This window comes from Chrysemys picta, chromosome 5 (assembly GCF_011386835.1).
Source record: "Chrysemys picta bellii isolate R12L10 chromosome 5, ASM1138683v2, whole genome shotgun sequence".
Taxonomy (NCBI): domain Eukaryota; kingdom Metazoa; phylum Chordata; order Testudines; family Emydidae; genus Chrysemys; species Chrysemys picta.
Window position 1 is genome coordinate 74,102,282 of NC_088795.1, and position 12,086 is coordinate 74,114,367.

Genomic DNA, 12,086 nt, shown 5'->3' on the forward strand with positions numbered 1-12,086 from the left:
GATGAGAGGGCGGGAGATTTTGCTACAGAATGAAATGTCTTGTTTCAGTTTAACACATGATCTGAATGAGCAGTGTGTGCAAGTGCAGCAGAGCATCGAGTATCCTCTACTGGGCAAGATTTCACATTAATAACGAAGGTGATACAGTATTATATTGAGAAATTAATATTCTTTTGCACTAACCTTTCAGTGAAAGTGCCATTATCAGTTAGCTTCATATTAATCTCACCAGAATACCAAAAGTATTCTGACTTGTTTTCTATCCAGATGCAAGAGTTGGTGTCGAAAATGACTGTTTTCCTTTCAAGGCAATAATGCTAAACCAACAAGGTTGAAAATACACGCGAAGATGTGACCTCTTCAAAACCTCACAGGCTAAACAGGTACATGGAAAATCTAGGGCTCTGTTCTGTTTCATTTAAGTTAATGGCAAAGCTGCTCTTGATTTCATTGCAACAGCCTCAGGCCACACCCCAGTTCCTTTTCCAGTGCTTCACGCTCAAGGATGAAGTAAAATCCTAGACCAAACCTATAAAATACAAGGTGTGTTAGTTTCAATGCAGCTCTGCAACTCCATTTACTGTTTGTTGCCTCCAAATCTCCTTTGATCGGTCTCTGTCCTCCCCCTCCGCCCACGACTATCCCCTGCAGCTGCTGCTGGCACAGAGGTGCTGACTGCACGCGGGATGTCGTATAGCTGACCCAGATCTGCCTCTTAACGCCAAATGGCTGGCATCCGAACTATTAAACTGGTGCAGCTCTGAAAGCGGTCCCAAATTTTCCCCGAAAAGGATGTACCCACGAGCAGTGACAGAAGTAGGCCTGATGTGTGAACCGAAGCAGGAAGAATCTGAGGAATTTCCAACGGTAGAGCGATTCCTTGTTCAGTTCTGAACACAGCTAATGTGCTAAAATCCAAACCTCCACCGAACGGTTCTAATTAATCAGGAGTGAAAGAGGCGCTGGGCTGGCTGACTCACTGGAGGGAGGTACCTGTGTGGCTGGAAGCATTTAGCAGTTTCCAAGGCGTGAATTCTTAACAGGGTGTGAAGAGTAATATGAATTTGACATAATATGGGAAAGTGGAGATTTTCCAAGATAGGCAGGTTGAAGCATCCCTTCCCATTTGCAGACAGACACCTTGTTCCTTCCCCGCCTACGTTCTCCAGAGGGAAAGGTGCAGTTGAAGGCCCTGGTAAGTGCAAGAATGCCAATATTATGGTGCCAATATAATTTGGCGTTAAGAGGCAGATCTGGGTCAGCTATGCGACATCCCGCGTGCAGTCAGCACCTCTGTGCCAGCAGCAGCTGCAGGGGATAGGTGCAATACTGGCCAGGAAAGGGCTAATTTATACGCTATGATTTTATATCGGGAGTGAGACTAGGGGAAACGAAATCTGAGCTGGTTTGTGCCCTTATAAATGACTCCCGCAAATGAGCAGGGTTTTCCCCTGACCGGGATCTAGCTAAAGCTGCAGGTGTGATCATTTTCGGGATCGGGAATTCTAATATTAATATCCCGGAAACAACTTTGTGAAATGCACAGTTAGAAGAGACAGTACACATGTCCGGAGAAATGGGGTGGGGTAGACAAAGGACTCCTATTTTTCCAGGGGTTCAGTATTAATACGGGTCCTGATTTTTTTTACACTAACAACACACTAAACGTTATTAAGCTAGTGGCAGACAAACCGGGCTTTTAACTCCCTCCTTCATTTCAATATATCAGAAGCCTGAACTCCAGCTTGCAGAAAGTTAATTAAAACCACCATCCAAAAGAAAATGATTCAGAGCTATCTGGAGCTCGAAACTAATGACCCAGAGCAGCTCCTGGGAATAGCCAAGCAGAAGCAGATATCCAGAGCCAGTTCCTTCCCTACCCGGAGGAATCCGGATCGGATGGTGGAAAATATGGTCATCGTGTTTTACGCCGCGTTAGAGGTAGTAGAAAAACTTCTATTTATTGCCAGTGATCCTGGAACAAAGAACGTGTCCGTTTGTGGAAGTGGATCGCTAGTTTAGATTGAGTTCTTAAAAGCAAACACCACCAAAACCCGATTCAAAATTCGGATTCAACTTGAACTGCTTTGAGTGTCAGAGAGAAATCCATGATCAGATAATGACGGTGCTGAGTGAAGTAAAGACGAAACCTCATGACAATAAATTCTTTAAGAAGGAAAATCCTTAGCCTATATTGATGTACATTTAGTGTGGGTTGCAGCTGAACCACATAATTATGTGCTTTTTTGGTCGGAAAACGTGTATTTTGGTTTGCGGCTGGTGTTTAGTGCAATTATATCATTTTATATCTGAAAAATATGTCATCAGTTTGTGGAAACAGCATATTAATCTTCATTACAACGCCAGTTATATGTCATTAGAAATGGCGAGAGAGAGAGAGAGGAAGGCAGTTTTTATGTGTGTTTAGTAATAAACCGTATGCTTATAAGTTAAGTTTCCGTGGGCGTGATTAATCCGTTTATATAAAGTTATGTCACTGAGATCTTTAAACCACGGATACCCAACTGTATGCTGTAAAAGATCGGACTCTCCCATCTTTAAACCACGGATACCCAACTGTATGCTGTAAGAGATCGGACGCTCTTTGCTCTGTAATTCAGGTGGAAACACCAACTTGTCCACTAATGTGAAGAAGTCCAGTGACTAGGTTCAGAACAGTTAGTTGTATTTGTTGCTACATTCCCCGACAATCCCTGGTTCCTGATGCTGAATCCCTCTCCCCCCAGCCTGTCCTTCACCCCTCTACACCTGTGCCTCTGTGCCCCTGTCAAGAATCGCTTGTCCTGCCCTTGTCCAGACGTGTTGATTGCCTTGTCACCGACTCATTGCCTTTCCCCTCGCTTTGAAAGCGTCGCTTTAAGGTTGGATGCGAAGATATTATGTAGTGCGTTCCCATGTTTAAATGTGTCCTTACAATTGAGAAAAAATCACTCCAAAACCCTAAAATCACACCGAAATCATCATGGATACAAATGGATAAACATCAGTTCTCATCCGAACAAAAGAAATAAAACATGTGTGTACCCAAATCAGTGGTTTATCACCTTTCCTCCTCCTCCTCTCTAGCCACTCTCCGGTTATGCTCTTTAAAAGATTTGCATTGTGAAACTACATGTATTTAAAAAGTGAGAACAGTCCGAAATATAAACACCAGACAAATATCTCAAATATGATCTAATTTAATTAGCCATTAACAGATATGGTCACCCTCGAGTGATTATTACAATCCATAAATTATAATTACATTGAAAACTCCCTCTCCGGAGGGCAATTAATGGCAAATTTATCCACGGTATTAATCTAAATCCGGTTGCCAAACAGTTTCCCTTGCCTAGTTTGCCCAGTAGAAAGAAGACAGTGGATGGCGCCCGAGTTCACTCAAGTCAACCTGCTGGTTGCTTCTGAGCCTTGCACAGAGTGGCAGAGAGTGGGCAGGCAGCATACACTGTGCAGAGAATACAGCAAATCATGGTCCAGCTGGAGCTGCAGGAGATAAATTTCACTTTATTGGTTTCCCAACAATACAGAATCCAAATAAAATGGCTGCGTGTTTCAGAGCTGACGCCTTTGGTACAGCTCTTTTCCTCTGTTTGTTTTTCTCTGTCTGGTAGTGATGACATCTGAAAAGCTAAGAATGTAGTTCCCAGTCAGCCAAAGAAATTGGTGGATTTCTGGCAAACATGCGATTGAACATTACCCACTGCAATCGGATGTATTTTATCTAATGGAGAGAGCTAGAGGCTCATTAATGTATGCTAACGTAGTAGTTTCTGATCTTTTCTGCATTATAATGAAACGTTGTTTCCACTAGATTTGCCAGAGCTTGTGATTACACAAAACCGAAACCTTGGTCTCTCCTTCCTAAAGTACCAAAAAATGTAGTTAGATATTAAAGCGTTTCTAGTATGCATAAGACAAACATTAAGCAATGCAAGCAGTTACAAAGTAAATCAAATGTTGCTTACCTGTTTCGTTCTTCAAAATAAAATTGAACTCTTTTTTTTAAAAATAACGACTTCGATTTTTTTCTAAATGCCATTAGTAAAAAAATCGGTCAGTCCCTCTTGGTGTGGGTTTGTTTGTGACTGGTTTGTCTAAATAATTTCACCAAATAACATCTCAGAGAGAAATCTCATTTCTATCTATTTCGAACAAATAGAAACATACACAAGGGAGCCGCTTACATGACTTTTGCTCTTTAAAATATCATGGAAACCCGGACAAGATTTCTGGCTCAATGAGCAACTCTGGACATTCACAGGATAAAAAAATAAACAGCCTTCTGTCTCTTTCTTTAGCTGCGCCTAAGAGACTCAGTTTTAAAAAAGGAAACGATTTCCACCCCCAACCCTTATCCAGGTACACTTAAACATAATTGTCCGTGTTAAGAGTCACAAAACCACGTTGCATGGAAAACAACCTTCCTTCAAAGCCCGCTAATGGTAACACGATTCATTAGGTTACTTAATCCTAATAACCTTGCTAGCATCAGTCTCAATGACCCAGCCCATTAAAACACCACCAGTGAAACCCCATAAAACAGGACAGGGGAATGTCCAACATATGAACACATTTATTAGCATTATGTTTCGGAGATAACATTGCTCTGACTCCCCTGCAGTCTGCTGAAACGTTCAGGCAGGTTGTGGGAATGAAAGTACTCGAGTTCCGAACAAGTCAATCACTGGACACCCAAAAATGCGGGCGAGAAAGGGAACAGCGTCACCGCCAGCCGTTGACATCCCAGTTAGAATGTCTTGCCCTCACATTCTTGGGAAGCTCATTCCTGGTTCTTGTCGCTTTCTTGTCTGGTCCAGTCTTGGTGGTGCCGCCCGGATCCACATGGAAAAGCGCCCCGCTTCCCCACGCTGATCGCGGAGCAGAGGAGGTTAAAACGGCCTTTCATGCCAGAGGAAAGGGAATCAGTCAAATAATAGCTACATTTGTGGGGAGCAATTTTTCTGTGTGCCTCTGACTAAAACACAGGCTAGCCACTGGCAGCCAAAGCAAAATCAAATGCACCAAGTCACGCAGCGATGGTAAAAGAGAATTAACTAAACACGTGCACTTTTACCAAAATGTGTTAATGGAAAATTTCAAAAGTAGCCTGCCTGGAAGAGTCACTTCGGGGGCAGGGAGAGGGGGAAGAAGCCGCATTATTTAATTCCCCACATTTTAGACAAGTAAGATGCATTTTCAGTGCTCCTGTCAGGGATGAGGTCTCTGTACCGAATGACACTCGTGTTGCTATAGTATTTGTGATCATGTTAAAGCAAAGTCACACACGCATTTATCACAGGCAACCGAGATGAGCCAGGAGATGCTTGTAGGCCAATCTGTGCTAGCCACTATACAGTGCAGCTCCCCATTCATTTAGGAGGGGCAGCCTGATGAAAGTCTTCCTTGCTGGTGCCCCCACCGCTCCCACAGGATCAGCCCCTGCATGGGGTTCTTTCCCCCCTTATCTTGACTTAAGCGTATGGTTGTGCTCCTAGATCTGCAGTTAGGTAAGGAACTGGAAATATACACAATCTTCCTCAACATCTTTGACATACAACCTTTTTTCTGGATAGGACTTTGAGAAGAGACGCTATGTTTGTACACTAGCGACGCAATTATATATGTTAGACACATGTCTGTGCTATTTTATAGCAAGGCAAAAGCTGGCTTGCAACGGCCCACCTCTTTCCCTCCCAAATAGTAAAGGCAGTACCATGGTTTCCAGATATGAAGGCTCCAATGCTGGAGGCCTCAAAAAGCACATCTTCCATTGACTGCAACGCAGGATCAGGCCCGAACTCAAGATAACAAGAATAAAGCCAAGAGCATATTTAAATGAAAGTAACCGAAGTCTGTAGAACTTAGCCACTAAAATATTAGCAAGTTCAATTTAACTGTCTTGGCGCACACTCAAAAATCAATGAGAACAGAGAGGCCAAAATTAGCCGCAAAGCTGCTCTGCCAATAAGAGTTTTCATTGCTATTGAATGTTTTATGTCTGACTTCTTATCACAGCCCTATAGACACTGGAATCGGATAAATATTTGGTGCTGCTCTTGCAAACCCTTACTCCGGGGAGTAATGCTTTAGCTCTCCGAGACTGACCCATTCACATCAGTAGAATTACTCGGATGTGTAACCGCTTGCAGCCCAATGTATTACACAATTAGATCCGCTGCAGCCTTTGGTGTGAATATTATACATTCGTCAATGGGGCGGGGAGACGTCCTAATCAAGCCACTTAATCAAGCAGTTAAATCACAATTGCATGGGTGCTTTGGTGGTCCCAACGAGATGAACAGTATGTTCTAGTACGCTGGTGCGCACTTCCGAATCCGTCAGGGTTTCAATTAAAACCGCTTATTTTTCTAGGGGTTTATAACTTATAAAAATTTGCTCCGGGCTGAAACTTGCATTACCACGCCCCGTACCAGGAGCGAAGTTTATTTATTGGTCTATTTTACACATTTAAAAAAAACAAAAATAAAAGTAAAAACCCTCCCAACACATTCACTCAATCATTTTTAAAATAAGGGAGTTCAAAGAAAACCACATACTAGCCCTTTCAGAATTAAAACGCGAAATTATTATTTTTTAAAAAGTGCCTATAAATTCAAACAAGCTTTCTTCCTGGAGGAAGGCGGCGGGGGTTGGGGGGGGGGGGGAGGGCGATTCTGCAAGCCATTTGTTCCCAATTTGGACTGTGCCATTTTTGGCATGGAAACAAACAAAACAAAAGAAAAGCAGCCCCCTCCCTCCGCAGAGACATTTGTAAAAAAAATATATTTTACAATATTCTTATGAGTATTTGCATGTCTCGATATAACTGATCTGCTGGAACATAACAGCTGCGCTTGAAAGTTCTGAGGTATTCTTCTAAATGTCAGTGCGACATCTTCAGAGCAACAATTCATAAAATAATGGATCAAATCTATTGCACCAGACTACACCAAAGAGTCAAATGAGCAATTGTTAGCTAACTATTAAGAAAAATGTGTAAAAGCAGATTTATACGTTATACGTTAACAATAGGAATTCATTATGTTCTTCAGCTAAAACCTTTTGAAAATTAGACAAAGAAACATTTATATTGTGTAATGGATCCAGATAAGACAGATTAATACTACACTTAAAAAAAATCTTAACTAATTTACAAATGATCCTAATTAGAGGCTCAAACCTTCTACATTTCTTGAACTCTGTACTTTTTTCTCTTTCCTTTTCATTTTCCCTCATGCCCGACACAGTAAGTAAAACAAAGAAAAGTAAAACATCAATCTCCCCATATTTAACTAATTTTAAGGGAATACATCCATTTCTTAAAGAAACTGATCTATCTCTAACCCCATTGAAGTCGCAAAGTTCCCATTCTGCTTGGGTATGGCGTATAGAACCCTGTCCTTTCTATGTTTGAACAAAACCAAGGATGGCTTCACAATCTACTTTGCGTGTGTGTGTCTTAGTCTTATAATTAGTCCATTGCGTTTATCTGAATATAAGGTGTGCAGTTCTAAAACGCATTGCTGCAGGGTAGAAAGCATTTACAGCATGAGCTCCTGTTTGGGGGCTTATAACAGGTGCCAGAATTTTATTCAGGAAAATCTAGATTTGCAAAAATGCATAATCAAATTTAATGAAATAATCACGCTTCCTATGTTAAGCCATATGTGTGTAAGGAAAACAACAGAAATGTAAACGTTTTAAACATCTTTCTTGCTCATGAACTTAAACGCATCATGTTTATATATATACATATATATATATACTGAGCTATTACACTGAAATATTGCTATCCTTTTTAGAGGTCGGTACCTTTTCACAGTGCTTTCTGCTAGGGCGTCTAAGTATTGTATGAAACATAAAATGTATTTATTTCGAAATCTGTAATAAGTTAAGAGAGTTATTTAATTTTATTGGATAAATACAGTATATCATACAGTAAATAATAATAATAATTAATAATAAATATAATTTACAACCTTTCATGAACACTTTATTGCTTTACTATGTAAACTAAAATATACCTTTAAATATACACCCTAAGTGATTTATCTATAGAAAAATAGTTTTTATATCCACAATCAGACACCTCCTTTATATATGCATTGGCATGGTGTGATATAAATATTTTTTATCAATGTGACAATGAAATGTCAAAATTAGCCACTAATATCACCAGCTACCAGCGACTAGTTATTGTGGGTCATTCAAAATATAATGTATATATATAAAAGTATATAAAACCTTTATGCCACTCTTTTAAAAAAGTTTTAGAGATTTTAAAAGGGTGTTACTGGGACTCTTTTCCTGTGCTTTTACCTGCAAACGCCAGAATCCCTTACCATGAATACTTCTGAATAGAGTTCAGCGGGGGCGACAACCGGTAGAACCAATTCAAATGTAAAATCTCTTCAAATACCATGGACTAGCTTTCTATACATAAAAATGTCATGATTTTTAAAGTCCAATATCTTTGGACCTTCCATGGCTAAAATCAAGTATTATTTGCCCGGTTGATACGTTGGTATTCTCTTCTTCCCGACTCTATCAAACTCCTATTTCTAACCATGCAGAGTTGGGGACCTGAAACTTGTCACTTGAATTTTGGGCCAGTGAAATTTTGGAGGGGGAATTCCATATGGTAGGAGGAAGGGAAGAACGAACGATTGTAGTGGCAAGATCTTTATTTTTAAATCGCAGCTGAAGCTGCTCAGAGGTTTGGAATGCTAGAAGAAGTCTTAGAAAAGAAGGATTCATGGGCAGAGTACATGCAAGATAGTCAAAGATGCATGTGGAATTCCAATTTATCACATGACTCTGCAATCTTTTATAGGGGGTGTGTTTAAAGTGTGTGGGAGTATCTATAGGTATACTTTAAAACTGTGATAATTCTGTGTACAGAAAATCTGGGATTCTCCCTTTATATGGTGGGTATAATTTAATACCATGCCCCCTACAAACAGTAGTGTGATTCACGGAATAGATTGCAGAATCATATGATAAATTGCACGTCTCATACATCTTTGACATATCTATATGTCACGTGGGTAAATGGATATCACAATATATGTCATTTCCTATATATTTGTACTGTGCCTATCCCAATGGGACCTTGAGGTGTTACCACAACGTAAATATTAAAGTATCTAACTATCCATGTGATACACCGCAGAGTCATATGATAAGTGCATTTATCATGCACCTTTTACTATCTCACCTGTGCTTTCCCCTCTAATCCCCAGGATTTATTTTAACACTCCAAACCCTAAGCAACTTCAAACAACTGCATTAAAAATAAATTCTGGCTGAGAAATGTTTTCTTCTTCTCTCCACAAAAATAAAATAAAATAATAATAAATATTAAACCTGAGGCCCAGACTGGGCATTGTTAAATCCTGAACCTGTAACAGCTTTACTGAACATGAAAAATCTCAGTCCTTTAAAGTCTGATATCACATAGCTCTGGGGTTAGAAATGGGATTTTTATGCCTCTGGAAAAGAGAGTCCTATCTTCTCCAATGGGACACCCAGCTCTTACTTTCAGCCTTAGAAGAGCCAGAGAGAATGGACTTTAAAATTGTGCCATTATTGTGGACAGAAAATCGCAATAACTTTGGTTTAGGTGTGTTTTTCTAAAGAGGTTTTTATGACTCCCTCTGAACCGTTTACAGTTTGACTCAGGGTAACTAAAGCACCTGTGTTTTTTACAGACGAAGGGATAAAAACATATTTCCAATAAAAATTTTTTAGAACCCCCTAAAACTATGTATATACACATGATAAAGAATACATGGTGATGTTATGTGGTTTAACACTTTATCTTCAGTAGCTTGGAATGACCTGGCTTGTTCACAGGGGAAAACAATAAGTAAGTTATCCATGTCATCCAACATGCTAGTTGATAAAATATTTATACCATACTTCACCAGCATGTATTCTGCATATGCCACATACCATACAGAAAGACAATTTTAGGAATGTGTTAAGGGACCTCTACATTTTTATATTGGGATTGTTTTATGCTTCTCCCTATAAAAGCATGTGTTTTGATTACCTTGAGTCCAAATGTCCAGGCTGAGCGGGAGCTATTAAAAAAAAATCTTAAAAAAAAACAAAAACATCGAAAGCTATTGTACAACACTCTAGGAAATTTAAAGTGTGTGTGTGTGTGTGATATCTATATCAACATCAGAGATAATGGACTTTAAAACTGTTGTGTGTGTGTGTGTGTGTACACACTATCTATATATACACTATATATAGTGTATATATAATACATACTATATATAGTATTTATATGTGTACACACATACATAGAGTGTATATATAATACATTATATGTAATATAGTGAGAGTTTATATATATATATATATATACACTATATATAGCATATATATGTGTGTGTACACACATACATAGAGTGTATATATCATACATTATATGTAATATAGTGAGAGTTTATAGCTATACACATTATATATAGGTTTCAGAGTAGCAGCCGTGTTAGTCTGTATCCGCAAAAAGAAAAGGAGTACTTGTGGCACCTTAGAGACTAACAAATTTATTAGAGCATAAGCTTTTGTGGACTACAGCCCACTTCTTCGGATGCATCCGAAGAAGTGGGCTGTAGTCCACGAAAGCTTATGCTCTAATAAATGTGTTAGTCTCTAAGGTGCCACAAGTACTCCTGTTCTTTTTACATTATATATATATATATATATATGTATGGTGTACATACAGAGTGTGTGTGTGTGTATATATATATGTGTGTGTGTGTGTATATATATATATATATATATATATATGTATGGTGTGCATACAGAGTGTGTGTGTGTATATATATATATACACACACACACACTCTGTATGTACACCATACACACAGTGTGGTGCGCGCGCACGCACACAGCCAATAAAAGAAGTTGTAAGACTTTTTTATTTTCCCAATAGTAATACTAAGAGTGTCAAATTCAGAATTTGGATATATTACAGAAAATGGCAGAACATGAATATTGCCTTTACAGAAATGGAGAGAGATATATGTTTTTTTTCTTTAAGGACTGATGAATTTCTGAAGCTGTCTAGCTCTCTTGAAGAATATACTGTTAGAGTTTCATTCTTACATCAATGGATGAAAACCGAGGTGATCTTGCAGACGACGTCTCCTAAATAAAGATAAAACGTTCACTAGCTCATACGTTTTGCCAATTATTCTCAATGACTTGTGTATTTTTTCTCATGGAATGATAGAAAATGGTTTTAAATCATTAGAGGTCACTTAGAGCCAGTCCTGATCGTTTAGTAAAAATAACTGGGCTATTATAGAGATAAACGGAGCCGGGGTGTCCATCCTAACATACTTAAACATCATGCCTCAGTTTAAAAAATGCATTCACATTCTTCATATTTCACAGTTACATGCATTCTTTTCTCCATTGGGTATACTTTCATCAGGCCATAAATGCATGAACAGATGAGTGTGTGTGTGTGTGTGTGTGTGTGTGTGAAAGAGAGAGAGAGAGAGAGAGAGAGAGAGAGGTCTGTGTATATCTACATGAGAGAACTGCATACCTTTATATGAGAGTTCAAAAGATAAATTTTGATCACTAAATTATACTATTTATCTGTAGAAAACGTCAGGGTTTATATTTCACATCATTGTTGGAGAAAATATTATTTAGGTAAAAATGGTTACAAATAACTTAAAAGCGGTAACTGCTGCATGTGGTTTGTTCCTTCTAAACAAAAAAAAAACAAAAAAACAAAACCGTTTGTTCATTTTGTTCTTGAATTGCATGCCAATTTCACATAGTTGTAATTTACAAAACCTTTATACTGTCTATGTGGAACGGGGATGTTGTACATTAGTTTCCAAATTCATCTTGTGCTTTTAAATAAAAACCATGCCAATAAAAAGTAATGCACCCGCGGTGGTGAAAACAGAATAGAATTTCCTAAGGAGTTGTTAACTGTGTTACCCTGGCTATTTTGCAAAACAGTCCATATCCGCTTAATTAGATTAGATCGGAATAACATGAACTTCCTTTCCCTAAACGCTAACCTA

General features: G+C 38.9%; 1 protein-coding gene across 17 annotated transcripts in view; it reads right to left on the reverse strand.

Annotated features, from left to right (window-relative positions):
- The window catches only part of HAND2 (heart and neural crest derivatives expressed 2), a 43,317-nt gene that overhangs the window by 16,987 nt on the left and 14,244 nt on the right, over positions 1 to 12,086 (reverse strand). For 5 of the 17 annotated variants that reach the window (XM_065596607.1, XM_065596602.1, XM_065596609.1 and 2 more), the window contains one exon: positions 11,146 to 11,187. The exons of 7 other annotated variants lie outside the window; for them this stretch is intronic. The gene's annotated coding sequence lies outside the window, so the exon portion shown is untranslated. Of the gene's footprint in view, positions 1 to 3,184; positions 3,505 to 11,145; positions 11,188 to 12,086 lie in introns of those variants that run through there. 5 more of the 17 variants (XM_065596613.1, XM_065596615.1, XM_065596614.1 and 2 more) reach the window with 2 other exon arrangements.